This window comes from Oreochromis aureus, linkage group 18 (genome assembly GCF_013358895.1).
Source record: "Oreochromis aureus strain Israel breed Guangdong linkage group 18, ZZ_aureus, whole genome shotgun sequence".
NCBI classification, from domain to species: Eukaryota; Metazoa; Chordata; class Actinopteri; order Cichliformes; family Cichlidae; genus Oreochromis; species Oreochromis aureus.
This window is the reverse complement of record NC_052959.1, coordinates 8,874,847-8,901,861: the sequence shown is the minus strand read 5'-3', so window position 1 is coordinate 8,901,861 and position 27,015 is coordinate 8,874,847. Positions and strand designations below refer to the sequence as shown.

The following is a 27,015-nucleotide window of genomic DNA, read 5'->3' as shown; positions in this document are numbered from 1 at the left end:
TATATACTACAGGAAAAATGAAAATAAATAAATGCAAATTTGCAAAAACACAGCATGTGCATCAAAATAAACTATTTCCAACAGTGCAATTTGACTTCTAAGCATCCCAGAAACGATACAGAAGAGCATAAAGTCAAACATGACTGTTAAAAATACCAACATAGGCTTTGAAGCTTAAAAAACTACATTTTCCGCGAAATGACGTCACTTCCGGTTTCGGACAGGTAATGGCGGACATGCGATAGTTCGGGCTGACTTATATTCCAACATAGGAAGTGTTATAAACAGCTGATCGGATCGGCAAAGCCTGTTTCTGGAATATTGTGTTTTTGTTGCTGCAAGTCTGGAATATTATGTTTTTGTTGCTGGAAGTGCTTTTTATGCAATTTTTTGCAAAGCTATATGTGGAAGAAAACCGTGACCTAGGGCAAGCTAATGGAATAAGATGTAAGTACAACTATGATTTCATATGCAAAAAAAAACATTATTGCGCTACCTTACGGTTACAGTTCTACAGGGATTTAAAAATAATTAGGGAAAACGGAGTGTGCCTGCTCCGACCGGTTGTAAAGGGTTAATGATATATTTTATGTAATAATTTGTAAAATTCGGGTTAGAAACGATATAAACGATAGAAGACAAATGGCACGATAGACACTTTTCTATCGTCCACACGATATATATCGTCATATCGCCCAGCACTACCGAGCAGAGGTTACACCATCACCTCGACGTCCTCCATTGTTGTGTTGTGTTTGTGTCCCATGCAAATGATGTCACAGGACTTTGGGCCACGTTGCTGTACCGACCCCATGAGGTGGCAGTGAGTTGAGAGTAGAGTTGAGGTGAGTTGAATCGATCCTATCGCACTAGTATTGGCCCGATACCAATACCAACATTGGTATCAATATTTGGATTGATATGCCTACCTCTATGCTTTACCTCAACGAAATGATTTTGATAAAGGCAAGCACACAAGTTGAAGTGAACAGACATTACTGCCACATTTTGACCAATTGCCACACAGTACTGTTGATGTATTACTTTATCATAATAAAGCAAATAGCTTTTGTCTTTTGATAGTCCAGGTAAGCTGTTAAAATATAAACTTAATTAAATCTTAAAACTATGACGTCACTCTACTTAATTTGATGTGGCAGGAAAATGCACGACATCCACAGATGTTCTTCTTACCTTTCAATCTTGGCCAGTGAGCCAGTCCTGGAACACATGTCTGTGGAAATAATACTGCATGTCTTTTTGGCCGCTCTCTTCAGGGGTCACCACAGTGGATAATCTGCCTCCATCTCACTCTGTCACAAGCATCCGCTTCTTGCCCTTCTCCCCCTCTTCTGTCTTTGGCCAACAGTAGCACAGTTTCCACCGACGCCCTGCTGGTCAGCAGCACTGGTGGTGGTCATTGTTAACCCAGGCCCTGACCGATGTGATGTGAAAATCTTACTGAGGATCTGCATGTTTGATTTGGCAATGATTTTACGCCGGATGTCCTTCCTGACAGAAGTCTCCCATTTACCAAGCTTGGGACTGGCAGTAGGAGTAGATTCGTTTATGGAGCCCTGTGGTTGGGTTAGAAATGATACTGTGTCCTGTGTAATCCATGCTTTTATGGCTAATACTGTGTACTGCCCAAATATTTTACTTTTATCCTTTAGCAGTACTATTCATTGAAACTTAAGCCTCATTGCATTGTACTGAATTGAAGTGATACTGGAAAGGATCAATGAACTTTCATGCCTCTCTTATGTTGTTTGGGGGTTTAAAGCCCAGTTTATAGCACTGCATTGAGTCTCTGTGGTATATTTGCATTCCTCTGCCATCATGACCAAATGTGCTCATGCAGGACTTGGAGCTAATAAATCTCGGAGAGCAGTTAGTTTTATTGAAACACATTGCAGGAAAGTGAGCAGACTTGACAACACAATCTGAGTCCATATATGGACTGTCAGAGGTATGAAAATGAGGAAAAACGGAGTTTGTTTATATTGTCAGAATACGAGCCATTTTATCAGCATGCTAGGCAAAGTTAATTCACCTAGGTTATCTTCTAAAGAGGTATTATCTTTGTGGTTAGTTAATATACTGTGTTTACCACCAAAAAGACATCACAGTTGTAGACATCTTCGTTTTGTGGGAAGATGGATATCAAGGGATGGTATAGGTCTACATGCTACATCTTAGCCTATGCTGTAGGTTTAAAACAGTTCTTTAAATCAAGCATTTGTCCAGCCTTTTCATTGGGTCACTCCTGAAACTTTACCAATGCTGTCTTTGGTATATGCCTACAGCAGGGGTGGGCAACTCCAGGTTTCAAGGGCCTGAAGGTTTTAGATATCACCCTGGGTCAACACACCTGAATCAAATTATTAGTTTATTACCAGGCCCGTGTTGGATCAAGGACACATCTAAAACCTGCAGGACACCGGCCGTTGAGTTGCCCACCCCTGGCTTACAGTGACTGTCCTGCAAAAAGGTAAATGTCATTTGACACACAATGAAGGTACAGAACACTGATCTCAGACCTGATGTGTTCCTGTGACGTGTTAGTGTTTTTATTATTTTAACTTTCTTGAAGCTTGCCATCTGTTGTCTATTCTCTTTCATTTCTACTGCCTACTGAGATATACAGCTAAGCTGCCATGTTAAAAGCCTCTAGTGGGCTTGCTGATATTTGTTGAGTTTGAAATATATTTAAAATTAACTACTGCTTCATAAAAAAGTAACACAGTTTATGCTCGCTCCACTCGTTTAGCTATATACTGTTGATAAATGCTGCAAGTTCATCGACATGTACATGCATGAACACATGAAAGTGACAAGGACGGAAACAGGGTGCATGTTAAGTGGTAATGTGCTCATAATATTTCTACTTCCTGATGCATCTTGACAGCATCGGCTGGGAGGGATGCCAGGCTGAGGCACAGATGTATTTATTTAATTAAGGGTACCAAAACGCTGTTCGTGGTTGTTTCACAACCTTTATATCTGTTTACAACCAAGCTTTATGTTGTAACTGATTCAAAAATATCCCTAAATCATTTTTTTAAAATTCCCAGTGCTGAACTGCTGCATATTAGTTCCTTTTTTGTGTAGCTTAATTGCGCTCTTGGTTTGTTAGCAAACTGGAAGCACTAGAATATTATAGTTTTGTAGTTTCTAATTGCTTTTTTTAAAATTTCATTTTGACTTTTTATATTTAATTCAGTTTAGTTTCACTTAGTTTCCAGAGTAGATTTTCTTAATTCAGTTTATTTATTGTTAGAATATTTCATGTTTAAAAATGTTTAATTTTGGTTTAGTTTTCATTATTTTCACTCTTGGTATTCTTAATTATTATTGTATGCAGTGTTGTGGAGTAACAGAACACATGTTGCGTATTTAAAATACAAATATGAGTAACTGTATTCCATTACAGTTCCCACTTAAATAGTTGCTAATTAGAATACAGTTACTTTGTTGAAATAAATGGATTGCATGGCGGTCTTTTCCTGTTTCATATGTTAGGCTATCCCCTCTTTAATTTTGGCAATTCCACGCATTATTGGAAACCCAAACAAAACAAGCAATAAGAGGCTCTGACCGGAAATCTGACTGTGCAATGCAAACTGTGTTTGCCAGCAGCCAGCATCAAAAGACTCCACCTACACCCTAAAGAAACATCTGGAAGTAAGTTCTTTTTAAAAAACTAACGTTAGCCTACTGCAACTACCTTGTTTTAGTCGTGGTAGCTACCTGGGTTATGTGCCACTTCAGTATGCTCGATGTACTATTGCTGTGTGGTCTGTTTAGGGTGACCAACCGTCCTGTTTTTTGCACTTGTTGACTTGTAAAAGCCTATATGACATTTTTTATTTTACCAATCATTAGCCGAACAGAGAAGGCATCGTTTAAATATGTTAAAGTTGTCTTTAAGCAAACAGTATTATTAAAGTTGTTCATGACTGAGCCAAGTGTCCTCTTTTTTTGGAAATCAAAATATGGTCACCCTCAATTTATTACTATTAATGAAGGCTGCATTACAACCTGCTAGCTGCAAATAATTGTGCAGTTCTGAAAGCAGACAGAAAGAAAACATATTACTAATACAGAAATCGTTTTCTATACGAGATCACTGCAAAAAGTGCAGCCTTATCTAATGTCTGCCCTGTTACTCATTTTATATTAAGATTTAAAAATCTAGTTGGTATTGCTTTCAGAACTGCACATGATTATTTGCAGCTAGCAGGTGGTTAATGCTGTCCATCAAGTCTAACAGTCTGCGGTCTATGAACTAACCTCAGCTAACAATGTTAGCTTGGTGGTGAGTAGCCTTCAGTAATAGTAATAAAACACACAGCAATAGCATATTCATGTAGTTGTAAAAAGCTTGACAATATATCAAGTAATCTAAAGTAATCAGCATTTGTTACACACTGAATAAGTTAATGTAATATGTTACAAACTACATTTGGGGCCATGTAATCTGTAATCTGTAGTGGAATACATTTTAAAAGTAACCTTCCCAACACTGATTGAATGGAGGGCATGTGTCAAAGGCGAAATCTAAGAAAATCAGCACAGGTGTCACAATAAAAACAATGAAACTTTTGAAAGCAGTTGACTCAGCCTTGTAGACAACCGGATTCTCAATAAACATGTTCATCAGTGCCACATTAGGCATATTGTAAAATAGTTAACTGTTTTTTCCTGTTCCCACTGTTTTAGTTAACTATAATAACCTTAGGAAGACCTAACCTAAAGTTCGTCCCTGGTCCCTGACAGAGTATTGGTTACAGTTTAGTGTAAAACCACTTATTACTATTATGTCCGGCAAGGAGGTCATAGTTTTGGTATCATTTGCATACTTGTCATTCTGTCTATAAACACAATAGGATTTTACATCTGTCTTTCTTTCAAGTTGATCCCAGAAAGTGTGACATCTTTAAAAACAAACAAAGACAATGAGCTGCCTAGCTAAGATAAACTAAAAAATTGAGGCACAAGTACTTAAAAATGTATGTGCCTTATACGTTGATATTTTATGTTATCTGATGTCCTACCTCCAATCATGGAAAAGGTGGGGTATTTTTTACCCCAATAAGAGATGCCCTGACAGAATGCTACGTCTCCATGCCCAGTCTCTACTGCACAGGCTGTGTTTTCAGTATGACTGAGGTTGTTGGTGCTGATTGCTTGTATGTTCACTAGCAAGAGTGTGCAAACACTGCGAGTTATAAGTTCATGATCTTGGAGGAAAGGATCACTTTCTTTAAAACTGTAATATATGGCAGTTGGCCTTGGCAGAGGGCCGCTGAAGTTAAATAATTAAATTAACAGCAGGAAGGAAGCAGAAGCCATTTCCGTGATATTCTTGGCTTCACTTCTGGAGACCTGTCATGTCGTCCATCTAGAGTGCTGCTCAGTTGACTGACCACAGCTTGGTTCCTCCATTCATGGTAAGCATGGACACCCCGTTTCGTTCATGAACAGTTGCAGGAACGGAAGCACCATGCGGGCCGTTATGTGGCAGCTCAACAGTGAAAGCCATTTCCTTCACTCAGATTCTTGTAAACTGTCCAAACTGCATCATTCGAGGAATCATCTGATCATCTTGGAGGCTCTGTTGATGTTAAAAAAACAAACCCATCCAAATGCACTAGTAATACTGGCAATGAATGCATGGCCCCGTGTGTCTCTGTAATGTGCTAATTACTGTTTAAATCAATTTGACTCTCTTGTGTCACTACCTTGGTGATGATTCACAGCACAAAAAACAGTGTGTGTTCAACACACAGTCTTATTGATTAAGATGTTGTTTTCATTGCACAGTGGTGTAGATGTGCAGTTTGAAGGCCACCGCACTGACCCTGACATTGCACCAACCTTGAGGGCGAGCAGCTCCAATCTCCCTTTGATTGTCGCCATGGCTACACACAGTGGGAGTCCTGCAAATGAAAATGTGATGATAATGGTGATAGTGATGGCGTTGGTTGTCATAGTTTGCCCCCAGGGCTTATACTTTCGCATCAGACCCACTATCCTCTGCCCGTGACCTCTGTCAGCTGCCCCGGGGAGACACTTGCCAGGTGAGAAAAGCGCGCAACAGGAATTAGAAGGACCAGGTCGACTGTATGTCCAGTCCCTAGAGCAAGGTTGTTTTTGTCTGTCCTTTTTTTTTTTTATACACACATAGTAGGGTTATTTTCTTTTCCAACTAATTTGGGAGCGGAGATGCATTTGGTGATATAATGAGAAGAGTGGTGTTGCCCTTAATGAGATTTTACTTTCTAATCATACTGAGTTAGCGTCAACTTTGGAGCCATTACACAGTGTTTAAACATGCAAGGAAAAAATAATGCTTTGGGAGGAGAAGGTCGTCCTTGTTCTAATAAGTGAATCAGACACTTTTTATGCAGTTTACAAGGGCACGTGCAAACTCGTCAAAGAAATACTGACTATGACTTCTGATTTACCATTTGTTTGGAAGATGCTGTGTTTGTTTCCAAGTGATTTATCTGTCATTTTTTGCTTGAGTGTTGTCTCCCATGGTGTATATGCAAATGAAAATGAATAAGTTAAAAGAGGTTTGATCTTTTTTCTCATTAAAAAAATTCTGTTCACAATTAAAGGTTGGGAATGTAGCCCAGGATTTGCAGGTTTGTTTTTTTTCACTTCGTTTCCATCCTTTTATTTTAGCTTTAATTCGCTGGATAGGGTTGAGGCTCCAATTCTTCTCTGGTGTGCAGTGTCTAGTCAGCTTAGTAGGCAAAGCTGGGAGCCTTTGTTTGGCAGTTTTTGTTATAGACATCTCGTTTTCAATTGTTATCCACACAGGTCTGGTCTCTCATTACAACAATTGCATCTCTCTTAGGCCAAACTTAGAGGCTGGTCATCATCACCCTGGCAACCTCCAGTCACTGGGGAAAAACGTGATTTTTTTTTTTTTTTTTTTTTTTCCCCAACCAGCAAGTGGTTGCTGGCAGTCACTGGGTGAAATTGTGTGTTTAGAGGATGCTGTACCAAAAACCTCCCTGTTATTGGTTTTCCCACTAGCACATTGCAGTTGTCACCCGTAAACTGCAGGAAAGATCCTGACTTGTCTGCGGACGCTTGGCATTTAGTGAAACTTGAAAAAATACCATCCATTTAACGGTGCAATTTTTACTTTTCTCCTTTGTCCAGTTTGCATTGCACATTTCACAGTTTCTCTACCGTTCAGCAAGTAGTTTACAAGTGTTTGCAGACGAGTTGCCACCTTCCGTAAAACTACGGGCTACCACAGCACTCTGCTACTGACCAAAGCAATCAAAGGTAGGTTTTCAGTGCAGTACAATACACCTCTTTGTGATCACACTAGTGACTGCCAACAACCTTCAGCACCCACTCGGCAAAGTTGCAAAATGCACACTTTTCCCTAGTGACCAGTGGTTGCCAGATGGTTGAAGACTGTTCTCTAGGCCGGTGTGATTTAAGTCTCAACTGCCTAAACATCCTCACGGACTTTCCTGATTGATTTTGGCTTCGTTGATGGTCCTGTACAAGCAAGTAGTAAAGCAAAAGAACAGTTAATGAAACTTGGACAAAAACTGGTGCCACCCTCCTCTTTTCAGATCTAGAGTTTAATTTAATTGCAACTGTATAGTTGCCCAGGAAGTCACCTTGAAATACTGATGCTTCATATCCACTCTGGCAGTCTCCCATAACCCATCAGTGGAACATCTCCAAACCTTTCCTGTGATCGCATCATCACAATTTTGTCTCTTCTTTCTTTTTATTAATTTTATCTTTAAGTGAGAGATACTAATATACCAGAAAATATCCCAAGATCACAAAACATGTCCCAAGCGAAACCTTTTTTTGTCACTGCAGGTGATAGGTGGGGAGAAATTGTATTCCAGAGCAGCAACCCGACTAAAAATACCTTAATTGGTATGTATCTGGGGTGAACAGAGCCCCACAGTGCTCTCTGAAACCATCTTAATTAAACCCCTCTCTCCTTCTTTAGTTTTGGTTTATGCAGGAGGATGATGTTAGTCCAGTACATATCCACTTTTAATGAAGGATAGTTCTTTTGGTTTGAGGCTACAAGCAGGTTGTAGATGAGAATATGTTCCTTGCAGGTTTTCCAAATGGGCAAACACAATCATGTACTCTTTATTATAGTTATTATAATTACACAGCAATTCTGATTTATTGTAAATCAGATGTAAAAGTAGACATATAAACTTGTGGCTAGTTTGACTTTTTCCTAACACACCGAACGCGATAGACGCGAGCGAAAACGCCCCAAACGCCCCTAATTTGAGGCGTGCACATTCGCACCTCGAGGCGTGTCCAAGAAAAATCCATCGCGCGTCAAAATTGCATATTTTGACGCGCGTGAACCGGAAATGTGGGAGGAAGTTGTGCCAGACAGTATCTTTGCTAGATGGCAGCTGTCGAGCTAGCGTTTCTATTTACTGTGGAGAGCAGAGCAGCAGCGTTAAGGACGTCCTCGCCGTACCTGGGTCCATCAAGTCCTCCAGACGGGTGAGCAGTTTGGTGAGTTTCACCACTTGCTCCAGGAGCTGGGCCTGGATGACGGCCGATTTCAGCGATATCGCCGTCTTTCCCTCGCCCAGTTTGAGGACCTGCTGTCCCGCGTTGGTCCAAGCATCGCCCGCCTAGACACCAACTACAGGCGCTCAATCCCACCTGCAGAGCGCCTGTCCATCTGCCTGAGGTCAGTAAAAGTGTTTAATACGGTAGTCCTTTATTGATACCTGTGCTAACATATGCTAAACTATCGTTTATACACTGCTAACATGGCTGTGGTATGCTAACAGTGAATGCCGTCGGTGTTTACTGATAGCAAACTGTGGTATGGAGACGACTGTTTATAATATTTCTAGTGATACTTGAAAGGTCTCATCAAGTCCCGATTTAATTCAATTTATGCTGTTATCAGTGTTTGCATTGATAGCATGGCTGTGGTGTCTATCAGTGTATGCTCTCTGTGTTTGCTGATATCAAACTGGTACAAGGACCACTGTGGGTTAATCTTTGTAGTGATACTCACTCCTTATTTACACCTGGTTTAATTCTGGTATAGATGAATATTTGTATGTAATCCTCGCAGCTGTCAGACTCTATAACAGGGGTCAGCAGCCTTTCTTAAATCTGAGAGGTAGATAAAATTGTGAACAGTTTGGTTCATCTTTAGTTATATGGTTCTATCTTGATAAGCTATGTCTTATCACAGATTAATTTTTCAAAAATATTAATGATTTAAGCAAGGAAAGGGCTACATGTCAACATACAACTCTTTATTTCTATTAATGTCTTACTTCATTCCTGCCTGATTTACATGTTTAGGAATTATGAGTGATTGGCTCACTGTAGTGGTAAAAGTTGCTACCAATCAAATTATGATATGGTAAAGTTAAAACAAAACACAACTGTTTTATATTATATCTAATATATATTATGTAATTATCCTTATAATTAGAAAATGTTTTATGTAAGATTTATGTTTTGTAATTTAAATCTGACATCACAAAAGTATTTTGGAATTTGAATAATGTATTTTGTAACTGCAGTACACATAATACTAATTTTGAACAATTTTGTCCAGGTTCCTTGCCACGGGGACTCCTTCAGGACCATCGTTCAGTTTCAGAGTCGGTGTGTCCACGGTGTGCCAGATCACCCCCAGGTAGCGACGGCCATCTGGGACTGTCTAGTGGACGACTTCATGGCTGTGCCTTCACCTGGAGACTGGCGGTCCATCACAGAGGGATTCCAGGAGCGCTGGAACTTCCCTCTCTGCTGTGGAGCTCTGGATGGGAAGCACGTCCAGACAAAGGCACCCCATATATCATATAGGAGACACACACATTGATATACACTAAATATTTATTTCATTTCTTTTTTTGTGGTGCCCAAATTTATGCACCTGCTTGATTTTGTTTAAACAATTATTGCACACTTTTTGTAAATCCAGTAAACTTCTTTTCACTTCTCAAATATCACTGTGTGTGTCTCCTGTATGATATATTTAACTGACATTTTTTATTGTAACAACTAACGATTTATACAGGAAAATACTGGCTATTAACAAGGTTGCCCAAACTTTTGCATCCCACTGTATTGGTATATTCTGTCATTAGTATAATATGAAATAAATTCTACATGTGTCAAGTCGTGTGCCAACATTTGCTGTGTAGTAGAACTGAGACATTAGTCATTATAAAAATTTATTTGAAATAATATTAAAATTCTCACAGAGAAAAACATTAAACATAAATATATAAAATATAACTATTTACAGAGAGACAGGAATAAAAAAAAAATAAAAAAAAGACCCAGCTGCTCTCCAGAGCAGGAACAAGGCTGAGGAGGAAATGCTCCATTGCAGACTGGCGTGGCCTCTTCAGGGACACCAGGATGGCCAGCTCCACCGCCGATGGACCGTCCTGGGACAGCCTTCGTCGCCTCGCCGTGATTTAATCGGCCTACAAATGTGGCCTCCGAAAGATGCGGCCCCTGAATTTGGACACAGCTACGATTGCAGAGACTGCTGCTTCTTCTTTGGCATTTAACGGCAGCTGGCATCCTTGTAGATGCATTGCTGCCATCTTCTTCTTTAGTCCGTTATTACACTCTTAAATCCTACTACTTATTCCTGCATCTTTCAGGATCTTACAAAGCTTCAAATGACGCGCCAGCTATTAAATTAGTTGTCAACGATTTTGATAGTCGACGTAATTGTGACTAGTCAACTAATCGTGGTAGCCCTACTGTAGGCATGTATTTTAATAGTGCAAAGTTGGACATTTTAACATTGAAGTCTATGGGGGTTCACTCACTTTTGGAGCTAGCCTCAAGGGCGACTAGAAGAACTGCAGTTTTTGGCACTTAGCTCTGGCTTCATTTTTCAGCTCTGGATGTTTCTGCTTGATATAACCTACTAAATATCCCCCTAAGAATTATCATTATAGTCTCTAAAGGTTCTTAACTCTGATTTGTACTCTCTGAGGACAAGATTAAACAAGGTAATAACCATGTTGTTTACTATTTGTACGTCTGAACATCCACAATAAATGGCAGAGTAAAATGTTGACCATCATGTAGATGGGGAAGAGGTCTTCTTTTTCCTCTAGGGGTCGCCACAGTGGATCATCTGCCTCCACCTCACACTGTCTCCATGATTCTTCTGTGGTCTTCCTCTTTTCCTCCTGCCTGGCAGCTCCATATTTGACATATTCGATATCCTCATACCTCCACAGGTATATCATCTGGACAACCTTCACACTCTGCATAGCTGCCCTCACTCTCTCCTTACTAAATTTCTTCACTTCCTGATTTACTAACTGTCCTCCATCCGTCCTCTTCTTTTTCTTTTTCTTCATTCGTCAGCTCCTCACACTACATCTTTTCAGCACACTCCCTTCCCCTGTCAGTACATTTCCTTCTCTATTCTTGGTCACATTAACCTGCTGTACATCCTTTTATACTCCATCTTTCTGTCTATGGAAAAAAGATGGGGGGAGAGGCGTTGTTAACATTTGAGCAAGCACTCTGTTATGGAAACATTCATGCTATTATAGTCAAGAAAAACTGCTTTTTACTCAATTTGCATTTCAGCTATTTGCCTATGACTAATCAATATCTCTGACTGAGCAATTAATGGTCCCATAGATGGCCTTGCATAATGCTGAGTCCCTGTGTGTGCTTTTGGAAAACAATAGGCCATGCCATACAGTGAATAAAGCTTTCTTTACTGACTCATAAGGCCATTCAGAAGCCTTGGATGGAAGGAAATGCAAGATTAATCAAAGACTACAATAGCGGAGATGGGCAGTTTATGCTGCACAGCCATCAGCAGAAGTGGGTTACTACTCACTAAAGCGCCTACAATACCAGCAGACTCCCATGCAGACATAGCCCATAAGCACTTTAATTCCTCCAGAGTTACTTTGTGCTACCATCCTATCCACTTGAGAGCCTTGACATCATTAATCCATTAAACTTTAAATTCCAGAGGATTTCTAGCCCTCCTGCTCCCAGATTAGCAGTTCAGTGCGTTTCTGTGTCAGTTCACTGGGTTGAAATTAATTTCTCGACTAATTTAGTAATTGCATGCCAAGCTTTTTTTTTTTTTTTTTTTTTTTTTTTTTTTATCTGTGCGAAGCATAAACTGCATCACATTGCCACTACACTAGAGGCAGGTTAGATTTTTCGGGAACTGTGTTCGTATTCAATCTGCACCCCGAGCTTATTATTACAATTTTGTATTTTTTTTATTTTGAATCAGTAGTCTACTCATAACACCTCATGCACAGGCAAAATCTGACTAACCCAATAAAAGCCAGATGAAAACAGACATTTCCTATTAAATATGTGAAATACGCATAGTGGAACGGTGCGTGCTGTGACCTGTCACTGAAAGGAAGCCTACATCAGGATGTAGACAGTGAAACATGCTAATTGGCACAAGCTTTTAACCACTTTCTCTGAATGTCTGCTCTCACTGTGAGTACGGTATTACACAGGATGGCGGCTCTGGGTAAGTGCTTCACTGCTACCGCCTGTTTTGCCCATTACGGATAAGCTCCTCTGACACACTGATGTAGAGGCTACTTCTTTCATACTCTATCACACGCGAGTGTGTGAGCATGCTCTTAGTAGTGTGGGTGGCACTGGCTGTAATGAGGGAGGGAAATGATGTAGTGTGTGATGACGAGTGACTCTCAATCTTTCTCTCTCCTCCCTCGGTCCCCTTCCAGTCCACAGGGTGAGTCACGGTGTGTGTCCCCCCCCCCGCCCAGTTCGCTCTCCAGAGAGGACGGAGACGCGCACCAATAACAGTTTTGTGCTGGCACGGGACGTCTGGACGCCGTCCCCGCTGATCGCCGACCACATTTGACATCTCTGCCTCTCAGTGTGACTCAAGTTCGCAGGGGGTCTGGTTTTGTCATGAGAAGGCATCAGCCAAAGAAAAACAAAAAAACCCTGTGGTGTCTCATCACCCGTGTATCCGCTTTCTCGCCGCCTCTGAAAAACATGACAGCGTTTCAAAAGCACATCAGCGTTGTTGTGACACTGACTAGAATTACAGTAAATTACCACATTGCACAGAGGTGTAATAACAGCATTTCTACTCAGCGTTCCCATGACGCCGGCTGCCGCCGCTCCGCCGCCATGGGGGCCCATCTGCCGACGGAGATGTTCAGCTCTGCCTTACAAGGCACGCACGAACACGAGGTGCACCCTGTTATCACGGCTCCCTCGCACATACGCATTCTTGCCCGAGGTGTGAGAGTTGTGATAATGGTGTGTCTTGCAAAACCCAGTCATCACGTGTCACTTCTGACAGCCACCGCTCGCCTCCTCTGGGCACACACCCACAGTCACAAATGCTGTGGTTGTCACACAGGTATGATGAACAGAGAGAATGGGGCTGGCAGGTTGTGCATCCAATCCAGACACTGAGGATTACATCCAACGTAATAAAACCGTATTGAAGAACGGGTCTCGCCCTATCTTCAAACCACATACCACATCTCTGTTAGAGAAAAAAATGCTATCATCTCTTGACAATAACATCATTGCGGTATGATCTCAGGTCTTCCAAGCATATTTCCAGGCTGGCAATAAGTGGAGCCGGTGGCTTGTGTGCAGTTGGTTAGAACTGTGTTCTCTCTGCCATCATCCCTAGTCATCCGTAATCCTGTGACTGCAGCTGTACACACAATGGGTAATCCCATCATGACTCAATTGTGTGTGGAAATAAAGACACACGTTGGCTGTGAAGAAGAGTTATTTGTTAAGGCTCAAAGGGGGCAGGGGTCTGTTGTTGTGTGTTCGCCGGGGAGGAGTGAATGGTATTAAACGTTCACCTGCCAATACGTCTCAGCTTGGACCGGGTCCAGCGTTGCTCCTGCTGCCACCACAGAAGTAAAGGGGGAGGTATTTTATTTTTTCCACCCGTGAATGAAGGTCTCACTCTTTTCAGTTTACTGAAGTTGCTGGATAACGTGCACGGTGTATTTTTAACAATGCGTCGAATCGCAAACACCAGCTTTCCTCGGGGTGAAAAAGCTTTTTATCTGGTCTAGGCCTTTTGCAATCTATTATTCAAGAGACAGGCAAACGTGAATTAGAATATGGTCGCTCGCAGGTTTTGTGCTCATGGAAAAGAGGAGGGGGGGAAGAGCCCCAACTGTAGTCGGTAATTGCAACTCTATAACTGGCAATTTCACAGAGGGATTTCCTATTTACAGAGGGAAACCATGCGCAGCTTGGATGCTCGGCATCACCACAGGCTGTCTTGCGTTGATGCCCGTTTGCGGTTTACGAAGCTACTGACCATGCTAGTGTGTGTCAGTCTGCCGTGGCCTCTATTCCTGCTCCTGCTTCACTGAATTTTGTGCACTGGCTCAGATAATGAACAGCCCAGCCCAAGGGGGACAATTAGCTTCTTAATGTGTCTGATCTGATCGACGTTTGCTCTGGCGAGTGGAAATCCTGTGGAGGAGCGAGCGGCGCCGCGCTAAGGCCGTTGGAGCCTACGAGGCTGTTACTGTGACACAGAAAGGATCAAACATGAAACATAAGCCTTCTGTCTGGCACCGCTGCGTTTCGCAGTTGTACAAGGAACACGAAGCCCTCTATGCATTTGGGATTTGCTGTCTGAACATTTTTTTTTTTCTTTTTTTGCACAGTTCATCCTCCAGATTCCCGCTGCTCTTAACACTCGAAGTCAGCAATTGCCTCAAGGAGCCGAATCCGGTACCTTTGTCTGGAAACTCCCTTGACACTTCAATCAGGCAGAGAGGCAGGGCAGACGCTTGGAATTTTAATCAAAAAGAGAATAATGAATTTGTAGAATTTGAAAATGTGCCTCTCAAACAAAATGCTCCCAACCCTCTTTGATATGGAAAAGCTACCACTCCCCTCTCCCTCCTTCATGAATGAAATTATTTTTCCTGCCTGTACAGTTGGCTAGCCCAGGGCACTATGACCCTTATTACACGAGCTGTACATGTGAGAGAAAACCCTCCACGTCTCTTTATTTGCCCTCCCATTTTTTTTCTATTTACTTTCCCCTGAGACTCGACTCTACAATGGCGCTCCAGCTGAGCGGTGACCCGGTGGTGCTCGGTGCCGACAGGGTGTTAAATAGGTTGTGGGGAGGTCTGGAGGTTATATGAAATTAACAGCTGGGGGTAGTTAATTACTATAGTGTGTGTTGCCCTGTTATGCACTTAAACCCCCTAAAGTAAAAGAAAAACCCCACTTGCTCTGTTGGAAGTTAACATCATACCAGAAACATTTGTTTTAGAAGTCAGAGAAATAAAATCTTGCTTGCTGTTTGATCTTAACGACTTTCTGTTCCTGAGTGCCGTAAGACAATTTAAAATTCTTTTTTCTGCGCCAATAAGTTTTTAAAAAGTAATGAAGTGTTTGAAATTTTTGTCCAACTTTTGTATTTTAGTGCACTGGTGGTTTTAAATTTTGTATCATTAAAAAAAAAACTACTCTCCACTATATATATTAAAGGATGACTGTGCAGCTGAACCACCAGAAACTCCATGTATTTAAAAAGCTTGACAAATGGGCTCTTAAATGTAATTAAATGTGCACTGGTTTGCCTGGTTTGTGCTGTTTGCCCTCACTGTTACATTGTGATTGGTCAAATGAGTTTACTTAGTCTGAAGCTTAACTCTGATAAGCTGATAAAACTGGTATAACTAAAGTGCTAATTGTTGAATTTCTATGTTTGCTGCCATTATTCTCCTGTCCACAACATTCATCCTTAGAATGAAAATTAAAAAATGACTTATAAATCAGTAATAGCTTCCACTGGTTTCCACTCCATGGAAGCCTACTTCTGCGTCAGTTCTGAGTCGTCACTTACGCCATAACCAGAACCCCATTTTAACTATGCCTCAGACTTCATGTAACCTCACATGCACCTCCAAGAGACGTAACTACACACTGGGTGAACATATATGATGACAACTTGAATGCTGTGGAAGGTTGTGGTGTAGGGATAAAAGGAGTTTCCCATTACTACGCAAGATAGGGTGTAGGTTCCCCACAGAAGTCTAAATCAAGCTTAAATTTTAGCATGATGGTTGCTGCTGTAGCCAGAATTAACTGTATCTGCACGAGTCCAAACCATCGCAGCCTTTTCCTCTTTAAGTCCAAACTGCTCAAACTGAGCTGTCCCTCCGATTTATTATTTCCAATCCTTTCCACACTGGTCACTCCAACTCAATTCTTAGCATTTTCAACTCTGCCACCTGTCTTTTTGGTACTGCTAATGTCTCAAACCCATATATCAACATCCCTGACACTCATCACCCATTCCACCCTGCCTGCACTCTCTTATGCACTTTCTGTTACCTTGGAGGTTTGACCCCAGGTATTTATTTATCATCTACCTTCATTACCTCCTTGTCTGTTCAGCTTTCCACCTGTCTCCATCTCATTCACACACGTATTCTGTCTCTTCAATGTATACATGTATACCAGTGTATACTTACTCTCACTGCAGATCAGAGTGTCATCTGCAAACATCTTAGTCAAAACCAAATCCACTCAGTATTGAACTGGTGAGCTTTGTGTAAGGCAAAAACGTTAACCAAGCCATGAGGGAAACTCCCTTTTTTAATATCCTACAACAATAATTTAACAGCACTTATGATGCTACTATCCAAATACATATGTACTGCATATATACTTAAACATTTGGGAATTGAATTGAACAATATCACCTTTTATTTTAATATGCTAAACCTGTTAGAACAGTTGCTTGTTTAAACAAATTGCAAAGTTAGCACTTACTGGAGACGTGTTTATGCCAGAGGACAAATGCAAGTCTGATGCTGAATCACATCAGTAAAATATCCTTTGCTAGGGTTTTTTTTTTTCATAGCTCAAAACATTGAGCTATGACCACAATTATATAAACAGAGTTACAACAAAAATGAACAAAACTGCCAAACGCAGAGGAAAACTTTAACCTGCAAGAAATAATTTGTTCCCATGATACAAAATATTGATTAGAACAGAAGGACATAGCTGTTATTAACTGTCAAAATACTGCATCCATTGATACAATTATAAAGAGAAAAAAGAAGAAATTGCAGTTTACACACAATTTGCTTTTATTGCACAGAATGATGTCTGTTCAGAGACACTCTAGAAGACAGTTTTCAAATTCATCCACTGACAGTCTGAGCTTGTTTCAAGTCTAAGTTTAAAGTGTGTAGCTGCAAGCAGGATTTGTGACATTACAACTAATCTGGGAGCCAATCCCGCTCCAGTAGCCGTATGACACAAAGTGATGTGAAAACTTGAAGCTTAGACAACTCTAGCACTAAGACGATGTGTGCTGCTGCAGACGGGAAACAGAGACATGAAAACTACTAACTTGCTCAAATCTTGAATTTTTAGGTGCGATAGTCATAGATGTGGCTTTCTGACTTTCTAAACACGTGCTTTAAATGTTGCAATGATGAAAAAGAAATGTTGCATTTTTATGGATTTTAATGCATTTTTATACCAAAAATGTTGAAATATTCCAGCTTGAATATGCATATATTATTGGACTGCTATCTATTAATTTTAGAATGAATCTCAGTATTTTCCCTTACTTTGAGGCTAAACATGACTTATCCCCATGCTTTCACTAACGCCTTTGCTCCCTCAGGGTTCCTGTGAGTCTCACCCGAAACCTTTTTTTCTCTTTCCTTAATCGAGAATAAAGATTAAAGGTGACTGGTGCTTTTGCTGTCAGGGACCCTGTGGGCTACTTCGCCTGAGAAGCCGAGGCTGCCAGTGAAAGTCTTTTCTGTCAAATCACTCCCTAATATTGTGTTTTATTTGGACGGCTTTTTCAGTCCTCCTTGTTTTACTTGGATTTATTGGTTTTCTTGCATTCTGCTCCTACTTATGCACTCAATTTTAGTCTATTTGATATAGTTTTGTCTTTTATATTTACTTTTTATCTTTATGTAATGGAAAAACTGATGAATGAATGATGTGGTGCAGTCATGTCTATGTTTTATAAAAAAGCAATATGGCTCACATTAAATTCATATTAGATAAAGGAGATCCAAGGGATTTTATGGTTTCGATAAGGGGAGCATAAGGATCTAATTTGTTTTAGTTCTGCTCTAACAGATACAGTAAGTCAGATGCTCCAGGTTGTGACACTCTGGAGTTACTGTTAGCTACAGCATATGGCAGACTCTTACTCTGGTTTGTGAGCCCTTTAATTAGCGCAGCGATCCAAATGAGGTTACTGCATTGAAGGGGAAAAAAATCGAATCAAAAAGAGCAGGGAAGCAAGAGAGATTGTGCGTGTAAATGGGATGATGGTGGGCAACAGTAAGGTTCGGTATGAAAGCGCAAAATGTTATGTAATTCAGTGTCTGATTATGTAAGTGCTCAATAGTAGGTATGGGCTGTGAGGGGACTCAAGTTCCCCACTATCCGCACGAGCACATGCTAATCATTGTTCTCCTCTGAAGTTCAGGCTAATTGTTTCTCAGGAGAGGAGCCTGGCATCCTCTTCTGCTCCTGCTGTGGAATCAGAGATGGTGTTGCATGCTGTGTTGTCAGACGTGCACAACTTTATTAGGCAGGTTTACCCCAGTGCCATTTAACATTAAAGACATGGGTCATAGGGAATTTTCTAAAGTGACTTGCTAAAGTACTTTGAACTTAAATTGCATATTTACATACATACATCATGTCCTGTGCTCTTGTCTATATTTATATTAGTGCTGTCAATAGATTAAAAAAATTAACTAATTAATCTCACAATTTTCTGTCATTAATCGTGATTAATTGCAATTACTTGATCAATAGCCTGGCTGCAATTACACTTTTTCAACTTTATATTTAAGCTTGTAACTGACATTTATGCAATATAATGAAGTAAATGGAGAATAAACACAAAGAAAGTGTGTTTAAATTCAAAGAAAATTTGAATCGTTTTCTTTTAGCACAGGTTCTCTCCTGTGAAATACAACTTTTAAAAAACCTATATACTAATACAGGGGTCTGCAACCTTTTACACCCAAAGAGCCATTTGGACCCGGTTTCCACGCAAAAGAAAACACTGGGAGCCGCAAATACTTTTTGACATCTAAAATGAAGATAACACTGTATATATTGTTTTTTATCTTTATGCTTTGTGTGAACAACTAAGGTGTGCTGCTTATGAAATCCATTAAGTGCAACAGAGAAAATTAAATTATATTTATGTAATCAACACATTTTAAACTCTTAAAGAAATATAACAAAAGGAAAGACACCCAGCTGAACTAAAATGATCCATGTAGCAAACAAAAACTGTTGTCAGCCGCCACCCTTATATCACCTTTGGGCTGTTGGAGCCTTGACCTGACTCTTAAAAACAATAATTGGAAAAAAGCACTATGCTGCTGAAAAATGAAAAATAGATATAATTCTGCCTAAATATGTATTTTACCTGGTTAATGCGTGCGGCGGGGCGTGGTTTGCAGCGCTGCTGCAGGGGAGGCGGACGCACCTGAGCGACACCCGCAATCACGCCTCGCTGCCTTTACGTCTGCGCTATCTGTGCTGTTGTGTTGTTGGTGGTGTATGTCGGGCTGTGAGCTGAAAAGCTACAGCCGGCTGTGGCGCGTACAGCAACCGTGTGTGAAAAGTGCTCAATAAAGAGATGCTCAAAAGCATGCTCATGGAAACATCGTCGGGTCTGCCGTGATTTGTTTACAATGGGACTTCTGCTCCTGAACCTCTGCGCACAGAGTCCGCAAATCGGGGCTATACAAAGTCAGTTTATGCAGGACTGTAAGCTGTCATCTGTCAGGCGTGAACGGTGTTTGTCTTTTAACATAGTTCACGGTGGAGAACAGCTGCTGACATAATGTGGATCCGAAGATCCATAATTGGCCTACCTGGGGTTGAAAGTCTCGATAAATGCACGGCGTTTCATGGTATACCAAGCTTCCATGAGTGTGACTCTTATTTTGAGCGATGAAAAAAATAATAGAATATAATTTTATTTTTATATTTCAGTATCACAATAATCTTCCAATTTAGAACTACGAGTTAAAAAGAACTAACATAAATAAAATACACTTCAGCTAAATACTTCTAATTTATTTTCCCAAACCAGGCGGAGCCGCACTATAAGGACTAAAGAGCCGCATGCGGCTCCGGAGCCGCAGGTTGCCGACCCCTGTACTAATAGGTAATTGGTATAATATATATTAGTGCTGTCAGACAATTACAATTTTTAATAAGATTCATCAATGGCTTACTCTGGATTAATTTTGATTAATCACGATTAAATATCATTCATTTTATTCTATATTATTCGCATTTCATTTTGCATGAGCAAACAGACTCGAGAAAAAAGGGAAAATATACGCACTTAACATGTTTATTGAACATCTTGCACATTCATGTTAACAAAAAACTCTGTAAACATTTATCCACGCTCTCTCTCTGTGACTCTTGGGGAGGCACTTCAAGTCCTTGAAACGAGGAACCAAAGCTATGTAACGTGCGTGTTCTCAAAGATATTAACAGGTCTACAGTTTGTTGCAATCCACTTGGCAATTGTGTCAGTCAATATTTCCGAGGTAGACTTACTGAGTCCCCGATGCTCCGTGAGTGGTTTGTCCCAAGCTGGGTGACGCATTAGCCAAAGTCCTAGCAGCATTACTGACTAACGTATGCTTCGCGTCAATGTGATATTTTAAGCTGGAGGAGCTTCGGTGAAAAGAAAATTCCTTCTTGCACAATGTGCATAATATGTCGGTCGACTGTTCCATCTTATTTTTTTAATACTCAAATTTCCCATCGAGAGGACCAATTTGTGTTTATCATCTTCCATATTGAGTTGATTGGTTCAGCTGCCCCTCACTACCAGATCAAGTGCCCATTTGCACATGTGCGAAAGTAACTCTGCTTGGACAAACTGCCCGAAATGCGTTGACAGAAAAATTTTCAGGGATTTTGAGTCATTCTGCACTCCAGATGCGTTAATAGCGTTAATTTTTTTTTAATCGCATTAATCGTGATGGCGGCTTAATCTGCATTAATGCGTTAATTTTGACAGCAATAATTTATATTTTATTACAATTGCTGCAATCTGTTGTAGTGACATTACATTGATGGTTATTTGTGTGATGATATAACTGGATGGATAAGTAGTTTGCAAACCCAGATTTGTTGTTTTTAAAAACATGTTTTTTCATTGTGACCAAGTAGCTTTATTGAAACTGTGACTATATGGGTGTGACATTAGGAAATTCAGTTCAATTCAATCCAATTTTATCTATATACTGCCAAAAAGCAAAACCAGGCTCAGGGAGGGGCGGCCATCTGCATGAATAGATTGAGAGAAAGACGGGATAAAGACGCGTCTTGAAAGAGAGCCAGACGCCGGCTTCATGGACAGATAAAGTTGGGTGTCATCTGCATAGAAGTGAAAATATATGCTTTGCCTTCTAATTGTACTGCCTAAGGAAGGCATGTATAATGTAAACAGCATTGGTCCTAGCATGGAACCCTGTGGAACTCCATAATTAACCTTAGTGTGTGAAGAGAACTCTCCATTTACATGAATACTTTGGAGTCTGTTAGATTTAATTCAAGCCACTGCAGCGCAGTACCTTTAATAGCTACAGCATGCTCTAATCGTTGTAATAAATTATTATGGTCAACAGTATCAAACACTGCACTGAAGTCTAGCAGGACAAGCACAGAGATGAGTCCACTGTCAGAGGCCATAAGAAGATCATTTGTAACCTTCACTTCACCTGTTTCTGTGCTGTGATGAGCTCTGAAACCTGACAGAAACTCTTCAAATCAGCCATTCCTCTGCAAATGATAAGTTACCTGTTTTCCAACTACTCCTTCAGGAATTTTAAGATAAAAGGTTGAAGATTGGCCTATAATTAGCTAAGTCAGCCTGGTCAAGTGATGACCTACTTGCCAGCTTGAAGGCCTATGGATAGGTGGATCGTATTTAAGATTGATGAACAGAATATAGAAAGGTGTTTGGCGGTTAGACTCCAATGGCACGTCTCGGCAGAACAGAACCCCAGCTGTGAAAGGCATTAGAGCAGGACCCCCTGGAGCCTAGACGCTGGTGGTGGAGATGAAGGTAGCTTGAATGGAGCTTGAGTGATAAGAGGTGGAGATGGGGAGGAGGTGGATTGCACAAACGCGCCTGCGAAGGAGAATGACAGATGCGCAGTGAGATTTAGTACGCGGCATTATTGCTTATTGGCCTGGAGAAGGCTGGGAGAAGGTGATTGGACTAGACCTGTCATGACACAAAGAGCTTGACAGCGTGGAAAAGTGGAAGTGATATAGCTTAGATTTAGCGGGCAACACCTAGACAGATGTGAGGCCATAGATCTTCCCAACCTGTTGCCCTACGATGACAAAGGACTCCTTTCCCCACGCTAACAGATCAATATGAGAACTGGTTTTACGCAGAGCTTTGAAGGGTTCATTCGCCAGGTGACTATCAGTGTGCCAGTGACAGTAATGTGGAGCAACTGGTCTCTTAGCTAGTTAATAGAGAGAGAATTTTTTTGTAGTGAAATTATACAGTCTTAAAAACGGTGTAACTTGTCCACTATCTAAGAATCCCATGCTGCTTTTTTTGGTTTTGATTACTTCTTCCTCTTCGTAGTGAACACCCCATCCCCAATCCCCATTCACTTACAAACAACTGTATGAATAATTTTAGCTCACTGTATAGATCATATATTTATATACCAGTCAGTCTTCAGAGCCAACCATAGTGCTACAACAGCTCTCATAACTGTAATGAATGCCTTTAAGATCAAAAGTGACTCACAGAGAACTTTGATTTTAGCGTCTCTTGATCTCATGGCTGCCATCGACACTGTTGTTCATGACATTTTAATTCAAAGGCTTCATGTTTCAGTTGGCTTAGCAGTTCCTGTTAGCTGGTTTTCATTCTAATTATTGAAGAGTTGCTTTTATGTTTGAGTAGGTAGCTTTAAATGTGTTGTAACAAAAATTCTCTCTGGGGTTCCACAAAGGTTAGTCCTTGCTCCACTGCTGTTCAACCTACATGTGCTGCCGCTTGGTATCATCGACATGCACGCGGCACATGGCTGTTCATCTGTGTTTCCCCCCAATGATCTTAGATATGTTAACATACATCTTAACATCTTAGCCTCTTGCTGTTGGTCAGATCAAATATACCATTAATGTGAGGTGAAACTGAAAAATGTATTGCAATGCAAAGCAAGTATTGTGAGGTAAGGCAAAAGTAGTGATTAAAACATTTCTCTAATTTTTTTTCTTTTTGGGGGGGGAGGCTCAGTAACTCAGAAATCTGCATACTGTATGCATGCAGATTGTGATACTAACATCGACTTCTCTGAATTAGAGATATGCTTGAGAGTGTGTTGAGCATCCTCCTTGTCTGTGCTCTAAGAATGATAAATAATGGATAACCTACAATAATCACATTAACTGGCATACACGGGAAAATAATGCACATTGCAGATAATGAAAACTATAAGAAAACCCACATAAGCAAAGCGAAGAATCTGGATTTTCACTTCAGCTCAAAATGTGTGCCAGAATCCAATAACATGCACACTGGAACTCTACATGACACCTGTCAAGTCCGGGAAATGGCTCTTTTCTGTTTTCCAGTCCCCCCGCTCCTTCAGGATGGCCTTGTTCGTTTTCTCACTGTAGAGACAGAAGATCACAGGCGCTTCTTCTTCTTACATCTCTTTCATTTTCACCCTCTCTTGTTTCTGCACTTTTCCTCTTTCTCTTGCACTCTTACGTCTCTCTTTCATTCGCCACGCTTCTGTCTTGTTTCCTAGCTCTTTCCTCCGTCTTGCACTCCATTGCTTCTTGTCTCTTTTTTGTTTTCTGAGCTTACTCTTTGTCTTTCAGGCCTTCCCCTCCTTCCTCGCAGCTGAGCTGCTGCTCTGGGATTATCCCAGATCATTTGACATCAAAATATCTTCTCCTCAGTGTTGCCCTGTGTTCCCCTCATCTAGACCATGTAATATTAAAGTCAGAGGGGACACCCTTGCTGTTTTCAGTGAGAGCTTGTTTGCAGCAGAGAAAAAGAGACCAGGAGCAGGAGTGGGGAAAGCGATGTCACCCACAGCAGAGCCAGCGAGATGAATGCACTTTGACTAAATCTTCCCTTTAGCCACTTATTATTATTCAGAGAGTCCAAACCCTGCTCTACTGCAGCTCTAAAAACGCATATAAAATGTGAAGGATGCATTTGTCAACACACAATGCTTTTTAAGGCAAGGTTGAAACTGAGAACACGCCTTCCTGACTGATTATGCACATAGATTAGTGCTGTACAGCTGCCACAAAAGTCATTGATCAGTCATTGAATTTAATGCGTCTCCTTGACGGGTGGCCAACTGTTTTGGAACTAAATGAACCATAAACATTCACCTATCAAGAAAGCCGTAGGGGACTTTTACTGTGGGCCCCGCTGTTGTGCAGCACGCCAATGAGGCTACATAGCAGCACATGTGCAATTAACACAGGACAGATGGTCCAAGTTCACATCAAATCAATGCCGAAGATGAAGTGAAGGGGAGGGAAGCCCGACTAGCCTCATGGGGCCCCCACGGCATCACTGTCACTGATGCATGCTTCAAATTGACATGTTTGATTAGGTGACTCCATGAGAGCGTGTTCACTTTGAAAGTGAAATGTTTGCCAGAGAATATTTACAGTACCCCTCTGTGTTTCGTAACACAGGTGGATCCGCTTTACGGAATCTGTCATTTCAGATTACTGTCATACATTATGCATGTGACGTGCCATTAGTAAAGACAGGTAGGGGCAGAGCAGAGCCAGGGGGGTCTTAATGAATTTTTCAGATTATGATGATAGGAGGATTTGCATTTGCGGTTGGCGACATTGCGTTTATTCTGGAAAATTGGCTGAGATTAAGGTTCATGGTTATGGTGTCCCTGGTACCTGCTAATACTATTACAAAGAGCAGCGAATAACAGGCCGTGTGTTTTGTGTGTTCCTTGTATTTGGTTAAATGAATTAATCTCTGTAGTAATCCTGACCTTGTTATGTTAATTTCCATGTAATACAGTTTACCATTGATTAAATCCAAGGGTGACAGTGTTTGCCACGCAGCACCATTCACATTATGTTTGACCATATTATCAGATTGTTGGTTATTGCATTTCACTTGTTATTTTCATGGTATTATATGACCATCATACATTTTAAGGTTAAAAGCCATTTCAAATCTCATCTCAGTATTACATGAAATATGGTCAGCTGTCAGGAACAGTTTTCTTAGGCTTGGTGCTTTGGAAATCTTTGAAAACTGGGGTGTAGGAACCACTGCAAAATTTGACAAGTCATATGGGAACAAAATTAAAGTGAAGCAGTTATTTGGTGTGGGATATATGGACACCCCATAGTTGCTGCAGATTTGTCAGCTGCAAAACTCATGATGTATCAAATCCCAACTGTGAGATGATCTGAGTTTTGTGGAATGCTGCTTTATCCACCTGGAAGCAACCATCAGAAGAGGGGGTGGCTGTAAAGGGATAGACATGGTCAGCAATAATACGTTTAATCAAGGATCAGTTGGGGCTGAAAGTGTGCTGAGAAAATATTCCTCACTCCATTACACTACCACCAGTGGATCCATGCTTTCATGTTGGTTACAACAATTTGATTCTACCATCCAAATGTTGCCAGATCAGACAACTTTTTGTTGTCTGATTGGTGTAAACTATAGCCTCCATTCCCTGTTCTTAGATGGCAGGAGTGACGCCCACTGTGGTCTTCTGCTGCTGCTTCATCCGTTTTAAGGTTCAACTTGACACCCACGTGTGCTCTTCTGCAAACCTTGGCTGTATCAGGTAATTATTTGAGTTATTATTGGCTTCCCATTTTTTCTGAGATTTTGCTCTGTGCTAACATGGCACATCACACAGTTGCTCCAGGTTTGTTGGCAGATTTGTTGGCTCCTCTTCTATCACATCTCGACAGGTGTCCAAAGCAGGCTGGCCATTCTTCTCTGACCTCTGGCATCAACAAGGCACGTCCACCAAGAGAACTGCTGTTCACTGCATAATTTCTCTTGTTCAGACTATTCTCTATAAACCCTAAAGATGGTTGTGTGGGGAAAAAACCCAGTAAATCAGCAGCTTCTGAAATGTTCAGACCTGGTTTATGGTTGAACAATGCTTATGATGGTACTTATAGGGAAAAGGAAAACAATCCTCATCACATTTTTAAATGTAAGATAAGAGGACAGTTGAATAGTGTATCATACATGATCTGCACCAATATAATACAAATAAAAATATAAAAAGGCAAGATAAAGCCACTATACAGCACTTTTCTACTCTGAGCACTCAAAGCCCTTTGCACAACTTGCCTCATTCACACAAGCACTTTTTCTATGCTCTTTCTACATACGTGCTTTCTATCTAACATGCACACACATTCATACTATGATGAATGCATTGGAGAGCAACTTGGGATTAGTATTTTGCCCAAGGATATTGGGCATGCAGATAGGAGGGATCGAACCACTAACCTTTTGATCAGCAGATAACCTGTTCCTTATATCTACCACTAAAGCCTCTTTTCCATTAGTATCTACTCGGTTTGACTTGACTCAACTCTACTGGGTTTTGGTCGTTTTCCATTACAACTGAGCACTATACCGGTATCTATACCGACTCGGCCAAAAGTCTCAGGATGTCATTTGTATGCACCACAAATACAGCAGAACAATGGAGGACGTTGAGGCAATTCTATACCTGCTGCTTGGTGTATGGCTTTCTGTCAGACTCGGTGATCACGGTGTTGGTTTGTGTGTAGCCATTTCCCTCCTTGCCAGGTTTCAACAATGGCGGTTTTGATTTTCGTGAAGGAGTCGCTCATGACTCATCGAGCGATGCTACTGACTGGCCAATCAGTGGCATGCAGGCTGTTGACGTCACATTTTCA

General features: G+C 40.9%; 1 long non-coding RNA gene across 2 annotated transcripts; it reads left to right on the top strand.

The window, feature by feature from the left end:
* The first annotated feature begins 202 nt into the window (after positions 1 to 202).
* LOC120434340 lies at positions 203 to 26,376 on the top strand. Of its 2 annotated transcripts, XR_005609056.1 has the most exons (3): positions 203 to 447; positions 25,813 to 25,916; positions 26,047 to 26,376. It is a non-coding gene; the product is annotated as an uncharacterized LOC120434340 (long non-coding RNA). The 2 variants fall into 2 exon arrangements; XR_005609055.1 differs by having other exon boundaries at positions 25,813 to 26,376.
* The last annotated feature ends 639 nt before the right edge of the window (positions 26,377 to 27,015 follow it).